Raw genomic sequence first — 7,922 nt, forward strand, 5'->3', positions numbered from 1 at the left:
ATTTTTAAACCCTTTAAAACAGTACAATTCCTTATTCAAATGCTATATTACATGGCTGCTCAACATGTAAAGTAGATTTTAAAAATATGCTTTCCAGTTTAAAGAAGAGAAAAGACCCCAAAACATACAGTCTAGCTTCCCTTTATGATTGTTTTCTACTCTAGATGACACCAAAAATAATATCATTGTTTCAGCCATTTTATTTGAATGATGTTTCCAGTAGTGGATTGAAATATAATTAAGAACATCTTAAGGAAATTCTACTAAGGAAGAGAAAAAGAAAACATCGGTTATTACTATTCAGTGAACATACCTGGTAATTATCACTAAGTAGTGCATGGCTATTCCAACTTATATAACCTGACAAGGAGAAAAAAAGAATCCCTATTTTTCTTTTCAAGTATTCAGGAAGAGCTAATCTTGCTGCTGAGGAAACACAGGAAAGGAGGTCATGTCATATATTTAATACTAAACAGAGAGGCTGATATTTGTTGAATGCTATCAGTTCCTTTCAGGTTCTCACTCAATCATTCGGAAGTTAAACATTATTCTCCCATTTTACAGAATAAGTCACTGAGGCTGTGACTAGATTCTGTAAACACTCACAATCACATAGAAAGGCATAGAGCCGGGACTCAAAGCCAAGTTTGAAATGCACACCTTGACATGTACTGTGTTCTCATAATGTATGAAGAGTAAAAATCTGGTTTTGTGTTCTTTGCTTCCATCCCTCTTTTAATCAACTTTTTGTCAGAGTAAATTTTCTTGTAACTGTGCTGGGTGAGATGAACCCAGCCAAGAGAGTAAATATGTCTCTTCTGAGACTTCTGCAGGAAACACCAATAGTGGGTGGGAGACGTAAATGCTACGACAGGTGGTAGATAGGACTACCTGTGTGGTGGGGCATGACTGAAGAGACAATGAATTGTATTTTCTCCCCACTGCACAGAGTTTTGTTTTCACCTTTAATCTATGAGGACAGGCATAATATTCAGAGCATCTCACCACTGCAGTATGAAAGCAGCAAACATTTCCTTCCTTCGTTCTATACTTTCACATTCTATATAAAGTTATGCTCACATGGCACCAAAATAGACATTTTTATGTTCTACAAAAATACCACTGCAACATGGCAAAAATGCCATGACTTGAAATAGATTATCTTCTAAGATTAACTTTGCCTAAGGAACAGATTTTCTCCCCACATTCATTCTGAAATCTTTGAGTCCTAGAAAAACTGCCACTAATTTCTCACTCCTTTCTAAACTCTGAGGACCCATATGTTGACTGTTTTCCTCAGGAAAGCTATTGACCATGTGAATTCAAAGCAAACTACTTCCCAGCTACTTGAACTTGGGGTATTTATTAAACTCTCTAAATTTCAATTCCTTATCTGCAGAATTGGAATAATAGATCTTTAGTGGCAGGGTCATTGAAGGATGAAGTGCCTAGTATAGTGCTTAGATCTTTAAAAGCATTTAATAAGTACTGGTTATTGCTGCTGTTTCAATTTAAAATTAATTGAATATCTCCTGTACTTGTATATTGACACTACTGCACACAGGGGAACAAATATTATTAAGGTTTCCCTAAGCCACAGAGACTTAACATTCTAGTGGTAAGAATGGGCAGATAAACAACAAAACATAATGCATTGCGGTAACTCTCTAAAAATGTCACTAATTTGGGGCTGTGAGAAAGAACTGTCTGCCACAAAGGGCAGGGCATGATGGCTGAGAGTGGGGTGGAGAGGATCAGAATGGTTTTACAGAGAAAGTAAGAGTTTCAGAGAGTCTTGAATATCTCCACAAGTATGTGTTTTCTAGAAGGAGAAAAGGGAAAGGGGCACAGAAGTTGGAGTATTGCAGTGTTTGGGAATAGTGGTGAATGAACCTGCAAAATAGTTTAAAATAATCATAGATCTTTTATGGTACTCTTCAGCTCTAGGTTTGATTTATTCATATAACTTAGAAAATGATGATAAGGCACAAAGGGTATAAGTAGTAAACTTGTTGAAAAGGAAAAACTGGCGTACAAGTTTAATGGTCAAGGCAGGGTTGGTGGTTTTAGGGTCTAGCAATCACCAGAAATACTGAGCAGCTTGGATTACAGTAAACATATCAAGTATTCAGTTCAGATTGAGCATGGTGTAATTTTAAGTCATAGATAATTAAGCCATGTCCTCAGCCTATGCAAGTGTGTAATGGTGAACATTTCGAGGGGATTATTTGCTGTTTTCAGAGACCAAAGATACACTGATGATTATCAAGTGAGTTGTCACATTTCAAAATTACTCATGAAAATGTTCCTAATTACCTGTCTTAGTGTGCAGCAAATAACAGCCTTACTAAATTAGTAATGCTCAGTATGATTTAACAAATAGCCTTGACATCTAATTCCCTTGTAACACGTGGATAGAACAGAAAAAAGAAATTTTTCATCTTAAAACAATGGCAGCCTACTTTGTTCACAAAGGACATACTCTTCTACCTGAGTCTTTTATGTGCTAAAGTGATAAAATTGACTCCTAGGTGAAAGTCTATTCTTAAATGTCTTTGGAAACAAGTGATATAACAATTTTCTCTATTACTCAGATTGGAGGTTTCGGCTGTGGAAAAGTTAGAAAAGGAGATTGGCCCTGCCATTCAATTGAGAATTGCAATTAGTGTCTTTTTATTAACTGACAAATTAGCATCTCAAGTGCTCAGTTCTGAGATTGTCAATAAGCAAAGTGGAAAGTAAAAAAATAATGTCTCCATTAGTTGGAAGCAAAAACTAGTAGGCCTGGAAGAGGAAAGATTTCTAGTTTATGTTAGTTTTCTAGACAAAATGTGATATAGTAGGAAAAGACAGACTTTTCGGTCTTCTTAGAAGGGCTGGTCTCACCTTCGATGTTTTCTCTGTGTTCTCAGCCCTGTCCCCTGCCTTTTCACATGTCAGTTTCCTCATATCTAAAGTAGGGAGCAGTGTGGTCTAACTAATAATTTTATTATCAGAATTAAATAACATTATATAAAATGGCTATGCATTTTCAAGTGTTATTAATATTTCAATAATTAGGTTAAAAAAAGTCAGAAACATCAAAGCAGGCTATTTTCACAGATTCAATGTCTATTCAAAGCAATCTTGGTACCACAAGGTTGAGCCCTACAAAATATAAAATTACATGCAAGATGTAGATAATATATACATAATATATTATGACAGATTATCCTAAGATTATATATGGCTTTATATTAGTCTCATGTCTCTTCCTCAATTTCTTCTAAAAAAAAAAATATATATGTACTGTCATAAACTAAAAAAGATACTTTAGTTGAAAATTTAATTCTAGTCATGGTTTTTTTACTACCTGCCTCATCTCGAGGGGAAAAATGCACACACATACACACAAACACACAGCAGATTATCTCCTCAACATTTTATTTTGTATTTACAAAATATAAGATTTTGACTAAATGTTCTCCAAGACCTTTTGATGCATTAGCTTTCTTTGATTTTAATTTGACCACCATCCCTAAAACTACGTTTGTCCAAATTCCTAGGTATGTATTTAACCAGAAATCTGAAGAGTGGGGGAAAAAAATAAGAAAAATATGAAAGAGTGACTCTGAAGAAATGGCTAGAAAAAGAGAAATAGAATTAAAGTTGTGAAAGAATTGAAGCTGCAAAAGAGAAATTGTTCTTGTTCTCAGCTTAATCAAAGTAATCACCAAAAACAGGCACTTTCAGGAGGTTACTTAAAATATAAACTTCTTACCTAAAGTAAAAAAGAAAAAATCTAAACTACTATTAGAATTTAGATGTGCAAATTGTATTTATTATTTTCTTTCTCATTTTCTACCAATTATTTAAGTTCTATAAATTTAAATATGGGGCTATTTCACAAATGTGGTGCCACAATGAATAAAGCTAAAAACACAAAAATTTAAAACTCCTTGGAAGATAATTTTTTGGTAGAGGGGATTAATATCTTGCTTATAATTCTTCTTTCCAGTGTTTCTTATGATATATATCAGTAGAGCTAAACAGGAGATTTGACTGGCAGAGACATGACAACTCAAAGCAGAGTTTTGCCAACCCTAAAATGTAAACAGCACTGAATGTAACATTGTGGTGTTATGACCAAGAGACCCCAAATTAGCATCAATCCACTGATGATTCTGAGCTCCAAAATTGTACAATTATGCTCAACCTTTGTCAGCACTGATTTTGCAATGGCATAAGTCATTTAGGCAGTTGTTTTGTGTGTGGGCAGGTATACATTTTTAGCACCAGAATTAGCCCCTTTCTTTACTCTCTCAACACAGATGTTGAACCAAAGGCTATTGCTGAGTTTTACATATTAAAATCCCTTGGAACATGAGGAAAAGAATAATATAAGTTTTCATAATTTCTTCTGTCTCCTTCTCCAAGACAATAAATAGTACAGGAAACAAAAAAAAGAAACCTACAGCAACAATTTCCAGAAGAACATAGGAAGTTCTTGGGGTGTTCAGAATCTATCATCATGTGGCAAAAGAATACTGAGAATATTATTTATATGTGTATTAAATTTCAAGGTTGTATTTTCTATTTTGAATATGTTTTAGAGTGTAGGTATTATATTAGTGCAATAACATTTATAAAATTTATGAAGAAATGTACATAAATTGAGGTACGTGAAATTTTTTTCTGATTATGCTAATGTTCAGAAACCAATGCTCTGTAGCAGATGTTCTCAGACTTCAAATTTTTACTAATAAACATTATAAAAATAGGAGTGGATTGGGAAAAACACATTTTCAACATGCTTCTTGTCAAATGTCACCCACGTTTAAACTGTGGTTTTCCTACACTTAAGATCTAGGTAAGATTAGCTAAAATACTGCTTTTCCATGTCCTGTGCAAAAATCTAATGCCCTTTCCACATTTTCAGTCATTTGTGGGAGATGTATATCTTCCTCAAAAATCCCTCTATGACCTCTAAATTTTAAGTAATCCCCGACTGAAGTCACTCTCCACAATATCTTCCTTTATATTTTCTATACCTTTATCACAATTGAAAATGATACTCTTTATTAACTTGGTTTTTTAGTTGCATTTTGTTCGCCACCACATGCCTTCTCCATTAGAATATCAGCACTCTGCGAGGCAAGGTCTCATCTGTTTTGTTTTCCACAATGTTCTCAGTTGCAGAACAATGTGTGGTACTAGCAAAGAGTGCACACATTTATTCGTTGAAGGAATGCATGGCCTTCTTTTACTATGACTTCTGCCTTAATGAATTCTAGTCAAGAATAATTCTTTCTTCAAGTTTCTTCTTTTCTTCGTACAACTGACATAAAAAAAGAAACTGAACACACCCTTACCTTTTGTATAAATTAGCAAAAGAGCAATGATAAATAAATGCCACTTATTTACTCAAGGCCTGCATATAACAATAACAGAATGTTATACAAAGGTTTGGGGAAATGGAATGAATCTATACCAAAATAACACAAGGAAATTAACAATGAACCTTAAAGAATTTTGAAATAATGTCATTTATCATTTCATCCTTTTTTATTCATCCTCATTTCCATTTATCTCTTGTCTTCCACTTTAAAAAAAAAATGAGAAAAATATTCCTATAATTTTATGCAGAACAGTTTAGCTGTCTGATCCATCCCCCAAATTTAGCCCTTGGAACCCTGTACATAGCCAAGGAGTCAGCTAAAGGTCTGAAATTACCACATGCGAACATTAATTTTATAAAACACATTATATCCTCCTTCCTACTCTCTGTTTCACGTAGGTGCTATAGAGGGGTTCATTTATGCCTCACTGGTAGGCATATTTAAAATATCCACTACCATCAACCATTACTGTTTCATTAAACAAATCAAATTTTCATGTAATAAAAAGAGGAAGGTTACATCAGAAAATAAATTTAGCTTTGCAGAAAATTTATTTTAGTGTCTCCTTTTCTTCATTTTACCACAGAGGATTGACTGAATGCTTCATCAAGGATTGGCATTCTGTTCGTGAAATGGCATTTTGATCACCATCTCTCTAGAGTACAACAGAGGATGCTGGGAACAAGATACCAACTTAAGTGAGGTGCCAATTATAACATAATGACACAAAGGTGTGTTTCAATTAGTTTTAACATGTGTCATAAATAACCTGTTATTAGTAAAAGCTTAAGTTCACAATATGTGAATGATTTTTTTTGATGTACAAATTGGAGTTGATTCAACACACATTTTCCTCATTTGCATACCAACATTCCTTTTAAAAAAAAAGTATGTTAGTATATTTGTGCATTCAAAAAACATTGTAAAGATATCAAGCATGAAATTTGGTTTCTCTCAGGGAGTTGGATTAGCAACAGGAGAGGTAATAGGATGATTTTTACATATTTTCTGTTATATTTGAATTAATACAATAAGAACATATCACTTTTGCAACAAAAACTATCAACAATAACTAATACATACATGTAAATTACTTTTATATTTTATACATATAAATTATTTTACATATAAAATATTTTATGTTATATTTATATTTAATATATTTTTATACATATTTTATATATCTCCAGTGGGACCAAGCCCACAGAAGAGAGGGGTGTCCTCTCACTCTGTGTACTCTCCTGTACCATGATCTACCCAATTAGATCAGAAATGGCTAATGTCTTACAACTGTACACAGTCCAATAGGTCACTGACTATTCTCTATTTACTGCCTTGAGAATTCTATTTCAATATGTGGGAATGTTGCATTTCTTTCTTTTTCTTCCTTTTTTTTTTTTTTAATGAACACATTCTAAGATGTTGTTGGGGTAGAGGTGGTCGGGGGGGAAGGGCTGGCCCACAACTGGCTCCTTGACCTTGTTGCAGTTGAGGGGGGTGGAACCAAGGCCCGAGGCCCCCCATCTCAGTACCCAAGGGGCTTCTGCTGCATACCAACATTCTTTATCTATGATGAAAAAAATGATGCAGTTTCAAGTTAGGATTCCATAATCTGTGAATAGTCTTTGGTATACCAATATGTTCAATATAAAAATACTACTTTCGTTGTGTATAATAATTATTTCAAAATACTTTTCCACAATGGTAAACACTGTAAATAGGTTTGTTGCAAAATGTTTTAAGATATTATTTTATTTGTGCTGATGGTAGGTTCAATTTTCACCAAATTATTTAACCAAAGTTATATAGTGTAGACAATTGTTATAAATAATATTTTTGTAGTAAGATAATGACTTCCATCATAAACTGAAAATAAACAAGATAAGCTTTAAAAAAGTACTCTACAATAGAAGTGAAAACCCATACAGTACATAGAACTAGACTGTAAGAAATAAGTAGAATATATATGTAAAATAATTATTTAAATCTGCAGAATGACCTATAAGATTAAATAAATTAAGAGATTACATTCTTAAACCCTCTGTCTCAGTTGAAAACCCAACACATTTTGATGCAATCCAATCCAATGAAATTGTGATTGTAAATCTGTAGCCAAAAAAGAGAAAACACACCTTAATGATTCATAAATGCTCTGATTTAAAAACTTTCTTTAAGGGCCGGCCCCGTGGCGCACTTGGGAGAGTGCAGCGCTTGGGAGCACAATGGCGCTCCTACCGCGGGTTCAGATCCACGCCAAGCCAAGGTTTGCGATCTCCTTACTGGTCACAAAAAGACAGAAAAAAAAAAAATGCTAAAACATATTATATGTATGTTTAGATATGACATGATAAAATGTTTTAACATAAATAACAAGTGGTTAAGATACTTGTTTTATAAAGATCACTTATATAACATACCAAAAGGAAACGTATATAAACACCTCAATAGAAAACTAACAAAAGGAATAACAATTTCTAGTAGAGATACGAATGAACAATGCATTTACTAAAATTTGGTTACCAAAGTATTGCAAATCTAAGCAAC

The sequence above is a fragment of the Cynocephalus volans genome, chromosome 4 (assembly GCF_027409185.1).
Source record: "Cynocephalus volans isolate mCynVol1 chromosome 4, mCynVol1.pri, whole genome shotgun sequence".
Taxonomy (NCBI): Eukaryota; Metazoa; Chordata; class Mammalia; order Dermoptera; family Cynocephalidae; genus Cynocephalus; species Cynocephalus volans.